This window comes from Bubalus kerabau, chromosome 6 (assembly GCF_029407905.1).
Source record: "Bubalus kerabau isolate K-KA32 ecotype Philippines breed swamp buffalo chromosome 6, PCC_UOA_SB_1v2, whole genome shotgun sequence".
Taxonomy (NCBI): Eukaryota; Metazoa; Chordata; class Mammalia; order Artiodactyla; family Bovidae; genus Bubalus; species Bubalus kerabau.
In genome coordinates this window covers 44284485-44307978 of record NC_073629.1, presented here as the reverse complement: position 1 = coordinate 44307978, position 23494 = coordinate 44284485, and the positions used below count along the sequence as shown (strand labels likewise).

Sequence of the window (23494 nt, the reverse complement as noted above, 5' to 3'; positions counted from 1 at the left end):
CTTTGAAGAAAATAAATGCCAACAGGGGAAAGACTCAGAGTATTACCCCATTTTAGTAATAGTTCTGCTTCTTTGGGCTTCCCAGGTGGCCCTAGTGGTAAAGAACCTGCCTGCCAATGCAGGAGACATAAGAGATGCAGGTGTGAACCCTGGGTCGGGAAGATCCCCTGGAGGAGGGCATGGCAACCCACTCCAGTAATCTTGCCTGGAGAATCCCATGGACAGAGGAGCCTGGTGAGCTACAGTCCATAATATAACAAAGAATCGGACATGACTGAAGAGACTTAGCACGCATGCATGCACTGCTTCTTCAGGTTGGCAGGTAAACTAGAGAAGCTTGGCTTAAAATGAAGGTGAAAAGGCAAAGGAGTGTGGTGAAAAGAGCACTAGATCATTTTAGACAAATCACTTATCCTATCTGCTCTTGTTACCTCAAAAGTAAAAGTAAGGGGTTACAACCAGAATCATATATTCTTTAAGGTGTCATGTTAAATTCTGAATGCAGTTTCTGGTGGCCAAGAAGAGGCACATAATGGACTAGAAAAATATTAGATTTTTAGGTGGTCAATTTAAAAAAAATTATCACTTCCAACAAATATTTTGTCAACTAACCTACTGTATCGCAAAGATTGTACTAGGCACTAACTTATATTTGTATAAGGAGGTTCTAAATCTACTGTAATATATTGTGTCTTCCTAGGTGGGTGAGAAAGAAAGAAGGAAGGAAGGAAAGAGGAAGGGAAAGGAGGAGAAAGGGAATAAATAAAGGGCACAATTACCTGGTAAACCCATGTGCCTGTAGACATGCAGTCTTGTAGTTTTCCAGACATCTGAGCATGTAATTTGTCCCATAAGACTCTTGAGAGTCCCTTGGACTGCAAGGAGATCCAACCAGTCCATCCTAAAGGAGATCAGACCTGGGTGTTCATTGGAAAGACTGATGTTGAAGCTGAAACTCCAATACTTTGGCCACCTCATGTGAAGAGTTGAGTCATTGGAAAAGACCCTGATGCTGGGAAAGATTGAGGGCAGGAAGAGAAGGGGACGACAGAGGATAAGATGGTTGGATGGCATCACCGACTCAATGGACATGGGTTTGAGTGAACTCCGGGAGTTGGTGATGGGCAGGGAGGCCTGGCATGCTGCGATTCATGGGGTCACAAAGAGTCAGACACAACTGAGCGACTGAACTGAACAACACTGTATATTTTATGAAGATAAATTTGGTTCAGGCTTCCATAAACACCTGCACTCTTAGATTTTCAACTTCCCTTGATGTTAATAAACACCCAAAATATAATTATAGCCCTCATCTTTTATATAATAATCAATTCCAGTCTTGTTTTCTTGTTTTCAAGCTAATTGAGCATCTCTCCATTCAAAAACTGAACTCACTCTATTTTTCTCCTAGTCAGCTGAATAATAGTCTCCAAAAAGTTATCTACATGCAAATCTCCAGAACCTATGAATGTTACAAGGCCAAAAATAGTGTGGGGGGTGGGAGTGTTGCAGATGTCACTGAGTTGTTATCTTGGATTATCCAGGTGTGCCCTAACTGCAATCACAAATGTTCTGGAAAGGGAGGCAGGAGGGCAGCTTCAACATCAGAAGAAAAGACAGTGTGACCCTGGAAGTAAACACTCAAGAATGACAGCAGCCTCACAGAAACTGGAGAAGCAGGGAACAGATTTTCACCTGGAGCCTGTGCAGGGTGTGTGCTAACCTCCTGACTTTGGCCTGCTGATATTGGTTTTGGGCTTTTGGTCTCCAGAACCATGAGAGAATAAATTTCTGTTGTTTTAGCTACCACGTTTATGGTAATTTATGTTGAATAGTAATAAATATTGAGGTTGCAAAGAACAAAGAGTTTTATTGGGGGTCTAAGGAACTGCAATTTGGGAGACACAGATTGGGAGAAAACCAAAAGAGTGTTCTGGAGAAGAGAAAGAGTCAGGGGCGCACAAAGATAAAAGCCACACAGCCTGCCAAAGAACCATGACTGCCCCTGACACAAGGCAGGAAACATCTGCCCTCGAGGAATCACGAGCTGCTCTAGGGCAAGGGCCCAGCAGGCAGATAGGCTGCCAAGAGTCCTCTGGAGTAACAACGGTCCAACAAGGATGCTGAGTAGGACAAGAAACAAAAGGCCAGATTTCATCCAGGCCAAGACGCACACAATTCACACCTTCTCAGTGGCCTCCTGGTCCACTTTAGAGAGTTTTCTTAGCAAAACCAACTCCATTCGTTTATTTTCCTTTCACATCTGTTACAGTGGCCACAGGAAACTTGATCAATTTCTCTTTCCAATTTCTTCTTTGTTTTTTCAATTAGCAGTACCTATTTTCCTCACCACACAAGCTAAACCTGGAGATGACTTTCAACTTTTTGTCTTTTTCATATTTTATAGCTCAGAATTTTTCATCTCAGTGCCACAACCAAATTGTTAGTGGATTATATAATCTTAGTGGTCACAATCAGAAAAAAATGTTAGGGAAATAAAATAGAAAATATCAGAGAAAATACCTTTATATGAAAAGGGTAAGTAATTGGTGTTTCATGAGCTTTTTTGATTATGAGTAGATATGTCCTGGTTTGTAAGATAAGATGTATTTCTCACTGTGGGTAACAGCCCCAAATGTTGAAACCAACTGCTTTTCATCTCCCCAAGTCAATTATCAGTTCCTTCTTTCTCAGTATTTTTGGGGATGAAAAAACTTTCTTCTGTCCTTCTAAATTCTTCACAATGGTCTAAGAATTAAACTGACATGAGACAGAAAAACAAGAAAAGTTTAATAACGTGTGCCCCTGGGAGAGATGCAGGAAAACTGAGTTACTTGCCAAAATGACCTAAATCCTCACCTTGAATTCTGTCTTCAGCTAGAGACAAATGAGGATGTTGGGAGTAGTCGGTTGGAGACTTTAAAAAGGAGGAAGGTAACTGACATAGAGATAGAATAGTAAACGTTTGGTAAATGGGCCATGTAGAAGCTCTGGGACACAGAGTGGACTCTGACCCCTGGGCCCAGATGAGTTCCCCCTCAACACCACCCATATCTCTGGTGATAACTCTATTCTGGGAACAGGCACTTTAAATTATTTAGACAGCCAACAGGTTGTAGAAGAGAGACTTCCTGAGTCTTCTCTTACTTAAAAATGATCAGCCTAAATTAATCCTCATGCCAAAGAGGATTTGGGGGTGGCAAATTTTGCACCCCTATAATACTTACATGTAGGCCTTCTTTCCACAGACTTTAGACTATCGAGGGCCAAACGCAAAAACAGAACATGTAAAAGAAAGGGAATATGGAAAGAAGGAAAAAAAAAAAAAAAACACCAAGCAGTCTAAAAATAGTGAATCTTTTTGTCTATTTGTTGCATAAGCTAATTCACTGATAGCTAACTATCAGTGTGCTAGGCTGGACAGTGTGCCATTGAACAACTGGAGGGAGTCAACAAATATAAAAATCTCAGTAGGTTATGGATTCTCCAGGAAATTTGATAATCCCTATGGAGCAAACTGCTGCCATGTCTGTCCATTGGTTTCCAGCTCTGATAGGCACATGTGCACCGATACTCCCCTCCAGTCTCTTACCTCCCATCATCCGACAAAAGAGCTGACTACTGATCACAGTGATCTGAGTGCTTGGGAGAGTTGCTTGTAACTAAATGCTTCCAGTGTCTTCTCTGGGTCTAAATATTTAACACACTGTTCTCTGCTGCCCCCAGTAAGCCAAGTTTGTTCTGTAGCCTAAAAATGAGATATTTTCTTTTAAGATGCTGACAATAAGACTCTAAATTCAGAACACTGAATAAATTCCTAACTTGAATCGCTAATAACTTTACTTCTCTAAGAGCAAAGGAAGCAACAACCAGAAGTGTATCTCTTGAGTCAATTCTGATCAACAGAGAAAAACTGATGAACCCAAGACAGGAAATTTGAGGGGAAGAGGAAGAATTGGAAGTGGTAGCATCTATTAGGATGGGAAGATTAGTGGGAAAAGGAAAGAGCAGATTTGAAGGATGGGAAGCAAGAGCTGAGTGATGGACATTTTAAGTTTTAGATGCCATTAAAATAGCCAAGTGAAGCTATCTGTTGATAGACATGTATGAAAATAAAATATTTGAGTCATTGGTACTACAAAGTGAGCATGGATGGAAAAAAGAAGAGATCTGACAAAATGAGCTTTGGAGTTCACTAACGTTTAGAGGTTGGGAAGAACAGGCACATATACACATAAATCTTCCAATTACATTATTCTCCAATTAAAAACACCTATCATGACAAAGAAAAAATTGTAGTCCCTTCCTTGATTAATAAAACTCTAGGATAACATGGTCTTAGAGATAATAAATTTCTCTCAAGTTTTCTCTCTCACCATAGCTGGAATATCTCCTTCTTCAAGGAAGTCTCTGCTATTAAGCTCTTTTCGCATGCTCCTCATTACACCATGCTCACCCAGATATCTAGGATAATCTCTCTCACTGAAAGTCAACTGATTATGAACTTGAACCACATCTACAAAACACCTTCATAGCAATGTCTGGCTTAGCATTTGATGCAATAACTGGGGATTATAACCTAGCACAGACAACACAATACTGCTGCTGCTGCTGCTGCTGCTGCTGCTAAGTCGCATCAGTCGTGTCCAACTCTGTGAGACCCCATAGAGGGCAGCCCACCAGGCTTCCCTGTCCCTGGGATTCTCCAGGCAAGAACACTGGAGTGGGTTGCCATTTCCCTCTCCAATGCATGAAAGTGAAAAGTGAAAGTGAAGTCGCTCAGTCGTGTCCAACTCTTAGCGACCCCATGGACTGCAGCCTGCCAGGCTCCTCCGCCCATGGGATTTTCCAGGCAAGAGTACTGCAGTGGGGTGCCATCACCTTCTCCACAACACCATACTACTGTATCTAAAACACAGCTCCATTTAACTCTCCTTCCTTACTCTGCTTTATCTTCTTCACAGAACTTATCACTACCTTACATTATGTCTATATATTTATTTCTCTATTCATGTATTGGCGATCTTATTTTCTAGAATGTAAGATCCGTCAGGGAAAGAATTTATCTTTCGTCTCTGATTTTAACCATTTGTTCAAATAATCTCCTATTTTGGACATTGTGTTTCATTCTGCTGTTTCATTATTATGACCAACATTAATATAAACATCTTTGTATATACATACATTCTGGGTCACTTTTCCAATATTTAATTTTTTTAATTAATCTTTTTTAATGTCATTTTTATTAATTTTTTCAAGTTATACTTACAGAAGTATAATTCTAAAAAGAGTGTAATTTTCCCTTTTTAGTGTAGAGTTCTGTGATTTCTGACATATGCATGAAACATATGCAATCATGTAGCCACCACAATCAAGAAATAGAGCGTTCTCATCACCTCAGAAAGTCCCTTTGTGACCCTTTAGTCAACATTGCCACCCTGAAAACCATTTGTACTAGTTTGTGAGGATTTCTGTAAGAAACTACCACAAACTGAATTTCTTAAAGAATGGAAAATCTACAGCTCAAAATCCAAAATCAAGTAGTCAGCCAGTTTGGTTTTTTCCAAGGGCTGAGAGGGAAGAATCAGCTGCAGCCCTCTCTCCTTTGTTTATAAATGACTGATTTCTTCCTATGTCTCTTTACATCATCTTCCCTCTATATGTCTCTGTGTCCACATTTTTCTTTTTTACAAGAACAGCAGTGATACTGAATGAGGGTCTACCTAAAGGCTTCTTTTTAATTTGATTTCCCCGGTACAGACACTATTCCAGTAAGGTCACATTCTGAGATCCCAGAGCTAGGACTTCAACATGGGAATTTTGGGGCAACACATAATATCATTAATTTGCTTTCTCTCCTTATAGATTTGCTTTTTCAAGAATATCATATATATCATACATAAATGAAATGATAGCCTCTATGGCCTTTTGCATCTGGCATCTTTCACTTAACATAGTTATTTGAGATTCATCCATGTTACACACATCAGAAGTTCGTTCCTTGTTATTGCTGAATAATTTTCCAGTGTATGTATATACTAGTTTGTTTATCCATTCACCACCTGAAAGACATTTGAGCTGTTTCCAGTTTGCAGCAATTAGAAATAAAGCCACTATAAATATTTACATCTGCATGTTTAACTTAACAAGAAACTGCCAAACTGTTTTCCAAAGTGACTGTACCATTTTTTTTTATTCTAACCAACAATATGTGAGGATTTAAACAATGAAGGAAATTTCATTTTGTGACATCATTTGGTAATATATAAGGATATTAATTCAGCATTACAGAAATGATGGACTCATGGTGGGTATAGTTTTAACTCAGAGGTTTTCTGCCTACACCACTCCACCCCAAGAAAAGCTCTTTGTAAACAGCTTACTCAGAGAGAAGGAGACATTCTTCTAATTGCAGCAAGTTGTTTATACATATTTAGTTCTTAAAATTTTATCAAAATAAAACATGGTTTTTAAAATCCAAGTAGTATAGAAGCCTTAGAATGAAAAGCAATGGGCTTCCCAGGTGGCTCAGTGGTAAAGAATCCATCTACCAAACAGGAGATGCAGGTTGAATTCCTGGGTCAGGAAGATCCCCTGGAGAAGGAAATGGCAACCCACTCCAGTATTCTTGTCTGGAAAATCCCATGGACAGAGGACCCTGGAGGGCAAACTCCATGGTGTCACATAAGAGTTGGACATGATTTAGCAACTGAACAACAGCAACAACAATAATGAAAAGCAATCATTCTGTGTTCTTCTGTCTAGTACCATCAGTTCCCAAACCTAGGGGCAAAATCTTTTTTATATGTATCTGCTTTGGTTCTTCTGGTGGTTAATATCATTTTTCTTAATGATATACTCTTCCTACTATTTCTTGATATATCTTAAGACATTTTTAATTAATTTCCTGCCACTCTGCTCACTTCTTCCCCCTATAAGTTCATATTACTATTTTTAGTTCTATGGGGAAGAGCCTGTGGCAACCCACTGCAGTATACTTGCCTGGAGAATTCCATGGACAGAAGAGCCTGGCGGGCTACATGAAGTTGCAAAGAATTGGACAGAACTCAGCAACTATCACTTTTGCTTTCACTTTTCACTTTCACTGGCTGCTTGTGTGACTTAATATATAAAATTCTAATAGTCTCAAATACAGACATCATCCTTTGAATTTCTCCTATAGTAGATGGGGATAATAGGACCTCTAGCATGCTATATTCATTCTTTTCCCCATCCCCTCCTGTCTTCTGTTAATAACTTGGTCAAGGTGAATAACATTTACATTCTATTCTGTAACCATAATTAAGTCTTGCCTGCTTTGCCTGTAAATTTATTTCAAAATTGAAAACAATAAAGACATCTCAGTTCAGTTCAGTCGCTCAATTGTGTCTGACTATTTGCAACCCCATGGGCTACAGCATGTCAGGCTTCCCTGTCCATCACCAACATCTATATTACAATTATTATTTTAACATTTTTCATTGAAGAGTCAGGATAGATTTCCTAATTTATGTCTCCAAAGTCTTGATCCAAGTGCCACTCAGCATGACAATGTACAATACAGACTCTCTTTTCTTACTGCTCTACCCATTGTTATAAATCAGACAATTTTGTGTTGCTTCACACTTGGAGCATTGACTTTTCCATAGTGTTTAATGTTTCACTGTTTTGCCTTGGGGTTTCTTAGAATCTTCTTTGTTTTTTATAGTATAAAGAAGTAAATGCACTCCACACAGTATCCTTAGTATCATCCAGTCTCTTACTCATTCCATTTATTGGAATCACATAGCCTGATTTGTGAGTATTATTCACATTACTCAGATATGAACTCATTTGGTGTTTTTTTGTTTATTTGTTCATTGTCTTCCTTACACACACACACACACATACACATCATGTTTCAATTAAAATGTAAATGTCAAGACAGCAGAGATCATCAGTCTTATTTTCCACTGTGCCTAGAATTAGTACATCCACTCAGAGAGGGGCTTGATTCACTCTCAAGTTCATTTCCACTAGCACACAAACATGTATTTCTCCCATCTTGACAAAATTTTCCTTGGTTTCATTTCTCCTGCCTAAACTATTCTAATTTTTTATGCTCCCTATTGCAATATAATGTAAGTGTTCCCTGTACTCTTTATATTAGTCTGCTCTGCATAAAAACATTAATACCATAGACTCAGTTCAGTTCAGTTGCTCAGTTGTGTCCAACTCTTTGCGACCCCACGAATTGCAGCACGCCAGGCCTCCCTGTCCATCACCATCTCCCAGAGTTCACTCAAACTCACTTCCATCGAGTCAGTGATACCATCCAGCCATCTCATTCTCTGTCGTTCCCTTCTCCTCCTGCCCCCAATCCCTCCCAGCATCAGAGTCTTTTCCAATGAGTCAACTCTATGGCTTAAATAATACATGGACATGTATTTCTCACAGTTCTGGAGACTGAGAAGTCTAAGATGAAGGTACCATCTGATTTGGCTCCTGATTACAGCCTTCTTCTTGACCTGCAGACTACCACTTTGTTTCTATGTCCTCACCTGGCCTTCCCTTGCTGTGAAAGAGCAAGTCTCTCACTTCCTCTTCTTGTAAAGCCACTAATCTCATTCTGAGGGCCCCACCCTTATGACTTAATCTAACCCTAATTATCTCCCAAAGTCTCTATTTCCAAATACCATCACACTGAGGGTTAGGGTGTCAACATATGAATTTGATGGGACACAAAGATTCCACCCCTAGCTCTTCAAAATTCATATCCTTCTCATAGGCAATATACATTCATTCCATTCTAACAGTCCCAAAGTCTAACTCATTCCAGCAAGAATTCTAAAGTCTAAAGTCCAAAGTGCCATCTAAATAACATCTAAATCAAGTAAGTATGAGTCTCCAAGTATCCTGAGGCATAACTCCTCTCCAGCTGTGAACCTGTGGAACCAGGCAAGTTTCCAAACCAGGCAAGCTTCCAAAATATGCCAGGCCAGGCATAGGATAGATACTAGCATTCCAAAAGGGAGAAACGGGAAAAAAGGAAAAAATGGTAAATCCCAAGCAAATTCAAAATCTAGCAAGGTGAATTTCCCTCAGATCTTAAAGTTCAGGACTAATCCTTTTTGGTTCAATGCTCTGCCTTACGCACTTCCTTTTGTAGCTCTGCTGGTGGAGGGAGTAGGGGGAAGAGAGGGAAGGGGAAGATTTGAGAGGGTGAGTCATGCCTCCAAGACTCTGCAGGGTGGTCCCAGTCTCATAGCTCCAGAGGGCACTCCTAATTCTCAGGCTGCGTTTGGAGGCCAGAGGCTATCTGCCTTATTGAGACTAAGGTAGAGGCCCTGAGGATCTCTAGATCATTTTTCCCTCTTCTTGGAGAGCCGCACACATTCACTACCAAACAGTTCTATCCTCCTGTCTGGTCAAATCCAAGAAATCCAATAGTCTTCCTTTTTTTAATTTAATTTTTATTTTATGTTGGTGTATAATTGACTTATAATTTTGTTAGTTTCAGATGTACAGCAAAGTTATTCAGTTATACATATACATATTTTCATTCTTTTTCAGATTCTTTTCTCATATAGGTTATTACAGAATATTGAGGAGAGTTCACTGTGCTATACACTAGGTCCTTTTTGATTATTTATTCTATATTTAGTTATGTATATATCTTAATCTCAAACTCTGAATTTATCCCTCTCCCCAACCATTTTGCTTTGGTAACCATTAGTTTCCTTTCAAAGTCTGTGAGTCTGTTTCTGGTTTGTAAATAATTTCATTTGTCTCATCTTTTCAGGTTCCACATATAAGTGATGTCATATGATATTTGTCTCTCTCTGTCTGACTTACCTCTCTTAGTATGATCATTTCCAGGTCCATCTATGTTGCTTCAAGTGGCATTATTTCATTCTTTTTTATGGTTAAGTAATATTCCATCATATTTACTATGCACCACCTCCTCTTTATCCATTCCTCTGTTGATGGTCATTTAGGTTGTTTCCATGTCCTGGCTATTGTAAATAGTACTGAAATGACCACTGGAGTACATGTGTCTTTTTTTGAATTATATTTCTACTCATAGTCAAGTATTTCACAGGGCATGAAACATTTTTTAAATGAAGAATAAAGTTTAATGTCAATCTAATAACTATAGCTACAGTAGTATCAATGCAGCGGTCCCTAAACTTTTGGCACCAGGGACTGGTTTTATGGAAGGCAATTTTTCCACTGACTGGGGTTGGTGGGGTGGGATGGTTTCAGGATGATCCCAAGTGCATTACATTTATTTTGCACTTTATTTCTTTTACTATTACTTTGTGATATATAATGAAATAATTATACAACTCATCATAATGGAGAATCAGTGGGAGTCCTGAGCTTGTTTTCCTGCAACTAGAGTAGCTGTAGATACAGATGAAACTTCTCTTGCTCACCCACTGCTCATTGCTCTGAAGTACTGATCTGTGGCCCTGGGGGAGTTGGGGACCCTTGGTATAATGCATCTGGAAATTGACAAATTATCTGACATATTGTGAGCTCTTAGCTTAGGCCAAGCTGCACCATTGCTGGATTTAAGAGTGTTCAGGCTTATTTGGGGAACGACATAGGCAGGCTCCACAAAGCTCCCTTTGTGTGAGGAGCTAAGGTCACCTGAGAGAGAACTTTTCCCAGAGCAATCAAGCACAACAAAGCTGATCAGGTAACAGACCTTTGGTGGAAGGAGAAGGACAATTCTGAGCACAGAGTGGTGATTGTCAGTTATATTTATTTCCGAGAACAATCTCCAGGGACTTATACTGCAGTCCTGTGAAGAGGGGAGTGATGTAAGCAAAACCACAAAACTGCATATTCGTTACCTATTGTCTATAACAAATTAGCACACATTTAGTGGCTAACAACAACACACATGTACCATCTCGCAGAACCTGGGTATAGCTCACCAGACCCTCTGCTTCAGGGTCTCTCGTGAAGCTTCAATCAAGGTTTCCAGCATCTCATCTGAAAGCTCAACTGGAGAGGGATCTGCTCCCAGCTTCACATGCTTGTTAGCAGGAGTCAGCGATCTCTGTCCTGCTGGACTGGGGGCCTCCGTTTCTTGCCTGCTGACAGCCAGTAGTTGCCCTAAAGTTCATTTTCACTGGGTCTCCCAGACACGGATGCTTGCTTCATGCACTCAAGTCCAGAGGCAGTCAGGGTACTCTGCTAGCAATACGGAAATTACAGCGTTATGTAATTTAATTATGAAAGTGACACCCAATCGCCTCTGCCATAGTCTGTCAGTTAGAAGCTAGACACAGGTCCCACCCACGATAACGGTAAAATGGTGACATGGGGCAGGGAAACAGATAAGTGGGGACTATTTTAGAGTTTCTCTGCCTCAAACTGATTTCAGAGCTCAAAGTCACTGAGGTCTCAGCAACATGGTTTTAGTACTATTTTAACAGAGTGCTACAGAAGAGAAGAGTACTTAGTGATGGAATCTCCTTGTGAGTCTGAGAGCGCAGAGGAGCTTGAGGGGACTTAGGAGCCAATCTGAGGCCGAAGAGCACTAAAACACACTTAGAGTTCTTTGTACTTTGGCTTAGGATCAGCCTTAACAGGGAAATACTCACATTTGAATTCAATAAATGTAAGTGCCCACATGGTGGCAGTAGACACCAGGAAATTCTAGGTATTAGCCCCCACTGAGGTAGACTGCTGCTGCTGCTAAGTCGCTTCAATCGTGTCCGACTCTGTGTGACCCCATAGGCAGCAGCCCATTAGGCTCCTCTGTCGCTGGGATTCTCCAGGCAAGAACACTGGAGTGGGTTGCCATTTCCTTCTCCAATGCATGAAAGTAAAAAGTGAAAGTGAAGTCGCTCAGTCGTGTCCGACTCTTAGCGACCCCATGGACTGCAGCCTACCAGGCTCCTCCATCCATGGATTTTCCAGGCAAGAGTACTGGAGTGGGGTGCCATTGCCTTCTCCGTGAGGTAGACTAGGACAAGTTTATCTTCCTATATGGCAACTCTTGTTTTCCTTTTTGTCTCATAACGTTTTTCTTAGAAGTCTCAAGAACTTCCAGGTCCTCTTCAAATGGATATGACAAGGGATTGTCTCCTCCTTTATTTATGTATACTCTACCACAGTCTCCTCAAGCCCCACAAACATGGGCTAATCCAGAGAGACTCCCTCAGAAATCTCTAGACTAGAAATAGGCACCAGTCTCTATTCATGCTTACCTCCAAGTCCCAGAGGGTACAAGCCAAGTTCTCCTAGTAATTTCATCACCATACTTCCATGACAGCTCCAGGGGAGACCTGTGTGTTCTGTGGCTCAGCAAGCATCCAAGTGAGAAATAAAATGCCCCTCTCTGGCTTCTTGCAGCAAGCTTAGCAATCTTTCCAATTAGCTCTCTCAATGCTCTCCTGTGTAGATCTGATAGATTCAGCCCCAGGGAAAATGACTGGGGGAAGAAATGAAAAGAACAAAGATTCTGGAGTTATGATCAGTTTGAATAGACTCCTTTTCTATAAGACTACCCTTATAAATCAGCTACTGCTGGTGCTCCAGGTCCTAGGCAGCCCTAAAGCAAAGCCTGTTATGCAGGAAAAAATTCTGAACTAAAAACAAGCACCTCCATTAGAGTCATCAACAAGAGAGCCAAAAAGGTGGTCTGGATCAATTCCAGCCTCACTCTCACCTGTTCCTAAGTACTGATAAGAAGAACACAAGGATTTCTGGACAAATAAAAGGAGGGCCTTGAGGGAAATGGGCCAGAACTGCTGCTATTATAGGCCTGTAGGTTCCCACGTTCTGTTCTATGGCACTAATGGGAGCTATTTCCACCCCAAACTTTAAAAATGTTTAGCCTCAATTACTTATTTTTAAATATTAGGGTTTTTAAAGGTTTCACAACTGGAGATAAGTGGGCCAACGCAATATTCTTCACACCCTCAGGCAGCCTCCATCCGTCTAATGCAGCTGTCTGCTGAAATCTGCCAACAGGACAGTTAAAAATAGATGGCAGCTCCCTTAAAAGAGTTGCAGGATTGATTTATACAGTCTTCCATAGTTATTTGTCTAGCTCAGTTGTCTCCAAACATTTTGCCTGTATACATGTAAAAGAAATTTGAAAAAGAATGCATCATTCACGAATTTTTTAAGTTGGCTAATATTTTTTAATATGTTTAAAAGTTAATTTATCCTTGGATTAATATTACCTTCATGACTAGAATGAGTCAGTATTTAGCTATTCTGGTTTTTCATTTATATTTATAGCACTAAAAAAAAAATCTTATTTTTAAACGTAAGTAGATGAGAATGAGTTTTGTTAGTAAAATTTATGATATATTAATATATTTTATATCTGATAACTAGAATAACAACATCAGAGAAGGAGAACTTGATTTAATAAAACTGGTTTTCTGAAGTTTAGGGTACAGTATCATAGGTGATTTTTTTTTTAATATTTTATTTTACATTCCTTATATATTAGTTTAGGTCCTACTTTTTTAAGAGCATGAAAAAGAATGGTGGGAAAAACAGAAAGACAAATAGGAAGAGAAATAGAAAACATATCAAGTCTAGGGATGGATTCAGGTTTTGTTGGTCTAAAGCTTATATGAGATCCAGACCTCTTTGTGAAAAGAATACATTATAAATTTAAAAAATTAGGTGGAAAAGTAAATACTTAAATAATATTAGAATAAAATTATGACAAATTATACATTTTAAAAGGATAAATTCCACAAACATCATGTAACTTAGAAAATATAAGAATAACAATATTAATTCATATCTCTAACAATTTTTCTACACTTATTGGCTCAATACTTTTAATCATCTCTTCAAATGACAATTCATTTTTATATCATTTTCCATGGGAAAATAGATAATCAAGTGTGTTTTCCTCAATATAGTTGATACATTTTATTACTGATAGTTTAGAAGAGCTACTTTTTGTTTCATCATTATCGGCAGTTATTGGTTAAGCCACATCTATCACTTTCTCCCATTTTCTTTCTTAGGAGGTGCTTCTTGCCAGGGCAAGACTTAAGAGTCTCCACTCCTTTGACTGGCCAGGCTATAGCTATGGCGTGGGGGCTCAGCACGAGGGCCAGCTCCACCAGGTCCTCCCTGCCCCCCTTTATCCCCTACCCCAGTGAGTGTGTTGCTCTGCTATGACTCCCTCAGGAGTAATTCATTATTTGGTAATAATGAGAGTATGAAAGAGTAAGGTAGTCAAACAACCACAGCTCATCACTGCAACTGTCCCATGCTACTGAATTTGGAACATCCCCTAAAGGGTGAAACTACTCCTTTACTAATGCCATGCCTCACCCTTACTAGACATTCATACAAGACAGGAAAAGGCAATGGCCTATGAAAGGTTTCTAAGAGCCTTCTCCAATACCAATACTCTGACTGTTCCTCTCAAGATTGTTTATCCCGAGTGATGCATCCTGGAAGATTTGGGATGAATAAGAGGTATTTCTTTTGAAAAGTTGGGAAATAGTGACTATAAAAGAATTTGAGAAAGGGAAAAGGAGAAACAGCATTCATATAAATTCTCTAATTGCTGAATATATTGTTCTCTGATTTGAGCCAACATCAGTATAATTACTTCCATTATTCAAATCTTCTGTATCTTTTCTAATATTTTATCTGCTTAACCTATCATCAATTTTGTGATACATGTTGAAATATTCCATTGTGATTGTAGATTTATCAGTTTCTCCCTCTAGTTTTATCCACTTTTGCTTTGTAAATATTGAGTATATATTATAGGCATATACAAGTTTAATGTTACTGTTATATATTTTTAGTCAGTTGAATCTTATTCCAGCTTTTATCCTATTATATTGTAATTACTAGTTTATTTGTATGTTTTCCATTAGAGCATTGACCTATGAGAAAGGTCAGTGTTTGACTCATGAGTAAATACTTGCTATCGCTATTATAGCTCAGGCTCTCATTACCTCTTTCCTGACTATTAATATAACTTCCTAACCAGTACTAAACTGCCAATTTCAGCCCCTTGACATTTCTATCAGATTAATCTTCTTTGAGAACAGCTCTGATATTAACAGTCCTTTTTTAAAACTGTGGGTTCCTGCTGCTCACTCAATACAGTACAAACTCCATAACTCATCATTCAAATTTCTCAATGACCTGAAATTCACTCATTTTCTCCTCACATACTATGAAACCGGTCAGAATTTGACTATATTCTGAAATCCTCATTAGCCCTACATAGATTCTACATCCCGTCTGCTTTCCACATACACTATTCAGATCATGGCATAATTTTCCTCCCCATCTCTGCAAGTCCAGATCATTTTAAAACCAATCTTAAAAGCCTCTTCTGAAAGTTTTTGGTATACTCACCCCAATAAAAATATTTTCTCCTCCTTTTTAATGGTGTTATGAATTGGATGTTGGTGTTCTCCCAAAAATTCATATGTTGAAGGCTCAACACCCAGTGTGACTGTATTTAGAGACAGACCCTATGAGGAGTGATAAAGGTTAAATGAGGTCATAAGGGTAGAGCTCTAATCTGATAGGGCTGGTGCTCTTATAAGAAGAGGAAGAGACCCCAGAGCTCTCTGCCTCCACCATGTGATGACACAGTGAGAAGATGACTGTCTGCAAACAAAGGAAAGAGCCCTCACCAGGAATAAAACCGGTGAGGTTTTTTTTTTTTAATCGGCACCTTGATCTTAGACTTCCCGGCCTCCAGAACTGTGAGAAATACATTTCTGTTGTGTAAGCCACCCAGTGTGTAGTGATGTGTTATGACAGCCTGAGCTAATACAAATGACAATATACTACTTTAGGAATATCTCTTCTTAAGTTTAGATTTGTTTGCATTGAATTATCGCTGCTCATGTGGCACAGGTATTTCTCAACTATTAATGTCCAATAACTCATAATGAGTCAAAGAATCCAGCAACCTCTAAACCAAAGTAATAATTTCATATGCATGCTTGCCAGCCATGTTTGCTTGTCAGATTTATATTTATTTGGTACCTTGTCATCAAAAACTCGAGTCCTTAACATGTTGGTTACAAGATATGTGTGCTATTTTAAAACCTAAAATGATTCTTTGTTGTATAATCCTTAAGCTCCGAGACTAAAATGTTCATTTTCATGGTTTGTTATGAAAAATTATGTCTACTTCTTATGTATTTAATACAGAAATTTGAATTTGACTATATTCTTCACTTATGAAATATTTGAGTAATATTTTAACTGAAAGTCTCTGACTTCACTGATTCTGTTATAATGAACTCATCCAGCATAAAATATTGTTTGAATTCTAGAATTAAAAATAATTACCTGTTTCCCTTCTTGCATAGGTTGTACAAATAGAAACAGTGAATGACTATTTAAACAATTGAATAGAATCATTTTTAAAAACACAATGCAGACTCTCTACTTTTTCACTTATACAAATGTGCTTTACATGTATATAGCATTTCTTTTGTCCAAACATTTTTATTTATACGTGACTCTGAGAGTTACTGCATGCCTGCAATGTCTCATGAACTGTGTTGACACTGAGGAAAAAATCATGAGCAAAATGTAGGAGAGACAGATGAAAACTAAATTCCAAAAATTATAGGTGATAGTGCTTACTATGCTCCAAGCCATGTTCTAAGCATTATATAAATCATTTAAGGCCCATAAAAACTCTTAAAATAGGTTGTATTACTATTCCCATGTTAAGGAAATTGAGGCACCAAGAATTTAAGACCCAAGATTCCAAGCCAGGCAGTCTTGGCTCGAAAACACTTTCTTTTTATTTATTTTTAAATCCTTGCTTTTAAATACTCAACTCTACTCAATGGCCTCACTAACACACAAGTAAATGTAAAATTGCTGCTATATTATGCATTAATAAAGAGATATATGGAGGCTAATAAGGGCCTCCATAATGGGGAGTTGGAGATGGACAGGAAAATCAAGGAAGGCTCCCTGAAGAAGTTTGCTTTGTATTATTCTAAGAACTAATTTTCTACTTCAAAAGATAGAGCCAGAAGCAGATTTTTTTCCCCTAAAAGAGAAGGGTATCATGTACAGATAAAGACTCACAAGCTATGGATAAACTATTATGTCCAGATTTTTGTTATTTCTGGTGGTGGGAGGATTGATGTGTTAACCACACTGAAGCCTGTTCATCATAACTTGAAGCAGAAGTCTAAAGGAGAAAATTAAAGCTCTGGATGGGGATGAGAGTCCCCAGAAAAACAGCAGAGTAAGAAGACAAGTTCAATTCAGTTCAGTCGCTCAGTCGTGTCTGACTCTTTGCGACCCCATGAATCGCAGCACGCCAGGCCTCCCTGTCTATCACCAACTCCCGGAGTTCAACCAAACCCACGCCCATCGAGTCGGTGATGCCATCCAGCCATCTCATCCTCTGCCTCCCCCTTCTCCTCCTGCCCCCAATCCCTCCCAGCATCAGAGTCTTTTCCAATGAGTCAACTCTTCGCATGAGGTGGCCAAAGTATTGGAGTTTCTGCTTTAGCATCATTCCTTCCAAAGAAATCCCAGGACTGATTTTCTTTAGGATGGACTGGTTGGATCTCCTTGCAGTCCATGGGACTCTCAAGAGTCTTCTCCAAAACCACAGCTCAAAATCATCAATTCTTTGGCGCTCAGTTTTCTTCACAGTCCAACTCTCACATCCATACATGACCACTAGAAAAACCATAGCCTTGACTAGACGGACCTTTGTTGGCAAAGGAATGTCTCCGCTTTTCAATATGCTGTCTAGGTTGATCATAACTTTCCTTCCAAGGAGTAAGTGTCTTTTAGTTTCATGGCTGCAATCACCATCTGCAGTGATTTTGGAGCCCCCAAAAATAAAGTCTGACACTGTTTCCACTGTTTCCCCATCTATTTGCCATGAAGTGATGGGACCAGATGCCATGATCTTCATTTTCTGAATGTTGAGCTTTAAGCCAACTTTTTCACTCTCCACTTTCACTTTCATCAACATTTAATTGTCAATTGACAGGGGATGAACCTTAAAAATTTTTAAGAGAAAAAGAAGAGCTTTGGAGGAGAAATGAGAGGGAGAGAGAAGGAAAGGAAGAGTGAAAGAGAGAAAGAAAGGAAATAAGAAAGAAAAAAACAATCTGAGAGGTAAAAGGAAAATCAAGAGACTTTTGTCAATAGAGGCAAGAGAAAAATATGACAGGAGAGGCTAACAATGTCAGATTCTACTGAGCTATCAGTCAAATAAAAAATGAGATTTAATATCATGAAAGTCATTGGTAACTCAACAGGAGCCATGGGAATAGAGCAATGATTCTCAATTTTGCGTCACAGGGGTCAGTTGGTAATGTCTGAGGACATTTTTGGCTGTTACAGCTGCAGAGAGGGCTGTTACTGGCATCTAGTGAATAAAGACCAGAGATGCTGCTAAACATCCTAAAATGTGTAGGACGGTATTGCAAACAAAATATTGGCCTAACATGCCAATGGTGCCATGGTTAAGAAATCCTGAAGATAGAGCAATGTAGGCAGAAGTTGGATTGGAAAAGATTCAGAAATGGCCAGGGGGAAAGAAAGAGAAACAGCACGTAGAAATGATTTTTCAAAAATTTGAACAGAGGAAATAGGGGCAGAATCTAGAAGGGAGTGAAGAAATTAATTGAAAAATTTCTTCTCTCTCCCTCCTTTCCTCTTTTTCTTTCTCTTCATTGGGAGACACTTGATCCTGTTTTCAAAAGCTCCAACTGAAGAAAGTGAAAGTGAAATTCTCTCAGTCGTGTCTGACTATTTGCAACCTCATGGACTGTATAGTCCATGGGATTCTCCAGGCCAGAATACTGGAGTGGGTAGCCTTTCCCTTCTCCAGGGGATCTTCTCAACCCAGGGATTGAACCCAGGTCTCCCGCATTGCAGGTGGATTCTTTACCAGCTGAGCCACCAGGGAAGCCTTGAATATTAAGATAAAAGATAATTAATAACTTCAGGTACCTTAGAAGGTGGGAATGGGTAAAATAAAAGCACCAGAGGAGGAGTTAGCCTTAGGAAAAATAATTGCCCCTATACTGTAACAGAAGGAAACTAGAATAGTATGGACAGATAATGGGACAAGTGATGGAGTTCTTTTAAGGGCTTCTGCTTTCTCTGTGGTGGTTTAGTCGCTAAGTCGTGTCCAATTTTTATGACCCAATGGACTGTAGCCCACCAGGCTCCTCCATCCATGGTATTTCCCAGGGATCAAACCCAGGTCTCCTGCACTGCAGGTGGTCTCCTGCATTGCAGACAGATTCTTTACTGAGCCACCAGGGAAGGATGTTTTATTTTAGTTGTGTTATGGTTGCTGTTATCCAGGCTAGAATACTAGAGTGGGTAACTATTTCCTTCTCCAGGGTATCTTCCCAATCCAGGGATGGAACCCAGGTCTCCCACATTGCAGACAGATTCTTTTCCATCTAAGCCACCAGGGAACTCTCCCAAAGCAGGCTATGCAGAACAACTGGTGATTGATTATCACCAGTAAATGAGCTATGTAAGATAGGTCCCAGGGAACTCTCCCAAAGCAGAGAATGCAGAACAAACTGGTGATTGATTATCACCAGTAAATGAGCTATGTAAGATAGGTCCCCTGAGGTTCACCAGAACTCTGGGCGAATTTTACATGATCATACTTAAGAACAAGCTTTATTGAGGAAACTTAAGGGGTCAACAATAAGAAAAGTCACAAATCCTTTGATTTTCCCATTTTCCCCATGAAGACGTACAAAGGGCCCTTGGCCATCTCATGGACACTCGGTCCAGTACTCCAGGGCAGAGTCCCCACTGCCCTGTTGCTCTCATTTCTTACAGGGCAAGCACGACAGCAACCATAATGGGAAGAGATATGCACACAACTTAAATGTCAGGCAATCTGGATTGCATGTCATCTGTTTAGAGGAAGTAACTGTGAAAACAGCTGCCCAGCACCTGAGGACAGTAGAAACCATAGAAAGCTGTAGTTCCTGCGAGAGGCTAAAACAATTTCATCAGTCTTACAGGAAGCTGAGTTCAAGTGTGACTTTTCCCACTGGGTAAAGGGTTATTCCTGCATCCAGGTAGTCCAGGGGTTCAGTAACCAAGAATGAGTTCTTGCGGTTACTTTCAGAGAATCCTGCCCCTTATGCCATGAAATTCTATACATTATTCAACAAATGACATTTACAATAGCTTGTACACATATTTTAGCGGACTTCTCTTACTTTATTTCTTCACCCGGGTGGTTTTTAGAGAAAAGGAAGAAACAGAGGATATGGTTTCAAAGTGAAGAGAGGTGTTATGAAACAAACCATAATGTTCCCGGCACTTTACCACTAAAAATGTTTAAGGGTAATTTAGAAAGAATATTTCTAAATGTGATTTCTGATACATATACAAAAATAACATACACATAAATACCTAAATTTCATAATGGCAACATGTAGCATGAGGGTTTTTTCCTTTTATAACAAAGATGGATAAAAAGAAAACAAAGGTTAAGAGAACAAGAGCAGAAAATGTCCAATATTTTCCCTTAATTGGTTTAGAGTTCTAGAACAAAATAATAGAATGTTTATTACTAAGACACAGAAAGTATAGCTTTTGTTGATAAATATGACATTTCTGAGGCCCAATATGTCTATAATATGAAAAGTTAAAAAGTTGAACGCAGCAGAGTAAGTTATCAAGTAGTCCTTTTGGTGGTTTTATTTTACTCTCAAGTTACATAAAACTATGCAATATTGAAATTAGTGGCAACTCATCTTTCTGATCAAATTCAGCAGTAAACAAAATCTCAGTACCTTGATGTTATTGAGAGATGCCATGAGAAAAAGTTTTCAAGTTGATCAGAGACAGGACATGTCCCCTGGAAGCTAGAAATGATGCTCTTTGTTTTTTTCCAAAAACAAAAATCATCAAGTAAAAAGAGATGAAAAATATGGGGAGTGCAAAGAAAGAAAAGTTTCCCTTCTCCGACAAAATAAAGAAAAGGGGAATAAATGCCGCAAAAAATAAATGCAAATAAAAGTAAAAAAAAAAAAAAAAAGAAAAAAGAAAAGACAGCTTAGGGCAGACAAAGTCACAGGTTTGGGAATTTTTAAAACATCCGAATGAAATGGCTAGCTGATGGCCTACAGATTCTAGAAGAGCAGAAAATAGAGGGTCCCTAAAAGCAGAAGTTTAGGAAAGGCATGACCTTGAGCCACAAAAGCACAACTAGTACTTCTTAAACTTGAATGTGCTTGCAAATCACCAAGAGATCTTGACAAAATGAACTCTAATTAATAGGCCTAGCATTAGGCCTGAGATTCTGCTTTTCTAATAAGCTCCCAAGTGATGCCAATGCAATTGGTCCCTGGATCACACTTTGAAAATAGCAAGTGTCACATTGATGACACCCAGCTTAATCTAACATCCTGGGAACCCAAATAGAAGCTTTCTATGTAGTCATTCAGGCACAGAAATGTATAGACCTTCACAAGACCAGAAAATTAGTCACATCAGAAAACAAGAATCTGTTAACTTTATATGAGTTATTGAATTATTTTTGCTTTATGCTAATCAAACTTATTAACATAAACCTGTCATAAGAATACTATGCTATTTTTCAGATAATCCCAGAATTACTGATAAAGCAGTATGTACTCACTGTCAGCATTCCATGGAAATACACATGGGAATTACTATAAAAGGCAGTGGCACCCATTTTACATGGAAACTTCACAGGCTTAAATGTGAGCACAGTACTTCACTCAGCTCTCAGGTAAAGCACATGCCTTCTAAGCTGTCGCTGCCCACCTGAGCTTTTCCCAGCAAGGAGGACGAAGACATTTGAACAGTAGATTGAGCCCTGCTAATGAGAATGCCTGGAATATGTTTCAGTTTAGTCAGTTCAGTCGCTCAGTCACGTCCAACTCTGCAACCCCATGGATGGCAGCATGCCAGGCCTCCCTGTCCACCACCAACTCCTGGAGTTTACTCAAACTCATGTCCATTGAGTTGGTGATGCCATCCAACCATCTCATCCTCTATCGTCCCCTTCTCCTCTCGCCTTCAATCTTTCCCAGCATCAGGGTCTTTTCCAATGAGTCAGTTCTTTGCATCAGGTGGCCACAGTATTGGAGCTTCAGCATCAGTCCTTCCAATGAATATTCAGGACTGATTTTCTTTAGGATGGACTGGTTGGATCTCCTTGCAGTCCAAGGGACTCGCAAGAGTCTTCTGTATCACCACAGTTCAAAAGCATCAATTCCTCAGCACTCAGCTTTCTTTATAGTCCAACTCTCACATCCATACATGACTACTGGAAAAACCATAGCTTTGACTATGCCAACCATACTTTGTTGTCAAAGTAATGTCTCAGCTTTTTTAATATGCTGTCTAGGTTGGTCATAGCTTTTCTTCCAAGGAGCAAGTGTCTTTTAATTTCATGGCTGCAATCACCATCTGCAGTGATTTTGGAGCCCCCAAAAATAAAGTTTGTCACTGTTTCCATTGTTTCCCCATCTATTTGCCATGAAGTGATGGGACCAGATGCCATGATCTCAGTTTTCTGAATGTTGAGTTTTAAGCCAACTTTTGGCTTTCACTTTCATCAAAAGGCTCATTAGTTCTTCTTCGATTCCTGCCATAAGGGTGGTGTCATCTACATATCTGAGGTTATTGATATTTCTCCCAGCAATCTTGATTCCAGCTTGTGCTTCATCCAGCTTGGCATTTCTCATGATGTACCCTCCCTATATGTTAAATAAGCAGGGTGAAAATATACAGCCTTGATGGACTCCTTTCCTGATTTGGAACCAGTCTGTTGTTCCATGCAGTTCTAACTGTTGCTTCTTGACCTGCATACAGATTTCTCAGGAGGCAGGTCAGGTTGTCTGGTATTTCCATCTCTTGAAGAATTTTCCACAGTTTGTGGTGATTCACACAGTCGAAGGCTTTGGCGTAGTCAATAAAGGAGAAGTAGATGTTTTTCTGGAACTCTCTTGCTTTTTCGATGATCCAACAAATGTTGGCAATTTGATCTCTGGTTCCTCTGCCTTTTCTAAATCCAGCTTGAACATCTAAAAATATTATGGTCTTCCCTGTTAGCTCAGCTGGTCAAGAAACTGCCTGCAATACAGGAGACCCAGGTTCAATCTCTGAGTCAGGAAGATCCTCTGGAGAAGAGATAGGCTACCCACTCCAGTATTCTTGGGCTTCCCTGGTGGCTCAGACAGTAAAGAATCCACATGCAATGCGGGACACCTGGGTTCAATCCCTGGGTTGGGAAGATCCCCTGGAGGAGGGCAAAGATCCCCTGGAGGAGGGCATGGCAACCCACTCCAGCATTCTTCCCAGGAGAATCCCCATGGACAAAGGAGCCTGGCAGGCTACAGTTCATGGGGTCACAAAGAGTCGGATATGACTGAGCGACAAAGTGCACACACACACACACACACACTTTTTATATATTTCTTTATTTTCAAACCTAAGGCAGTTACATTTTATTATCCATTTTTCTTCCAGTTTTATTGAG

At 39.5% G+C, this 23494-nt stretch overlaps 1 protein-coding gene and 1 long non-coding RNA gene across 2 annotated transcripts in view; one reads left to right on the top strand and one right to left on the bottom strand.

Moving 5' to 3' along the window:
• Window positions 1-10733: 10733 nt before the first annotated feature.
• Window positions 10734-15490, bottom strand: LOC129655070 (uncharacterized). The gene is made up of 3 exons (XR_008715743.1): window positions 15355-15490; window positions 12207-12430; window positions 10734-11187 (listed from the first exon to the last, which is right to left on the bottom strand). It is a non-coding gene; the product is annotated as an uncharacterized LOC129655070 (long non-coding RNA).
• Window positions 15491-15523: 33 nt separating this feature from the next.
• Window positions 15524-23494, top strand: part of AGL (amylo-alpha-1, 6-glucosidase, 4-alpha-glucanotransferase) — a 102496-nt gene continuing 94525 nt past the window's right edge. The window contains exon 1 of the mRNA XM_055584999.1: window positions 15524-15652. The gene's annotated coding sequence lies outside the window, so the exon portion shown is untranslated. The remainder of the gene's footprint in view (window positions 15653-23494) is intronic.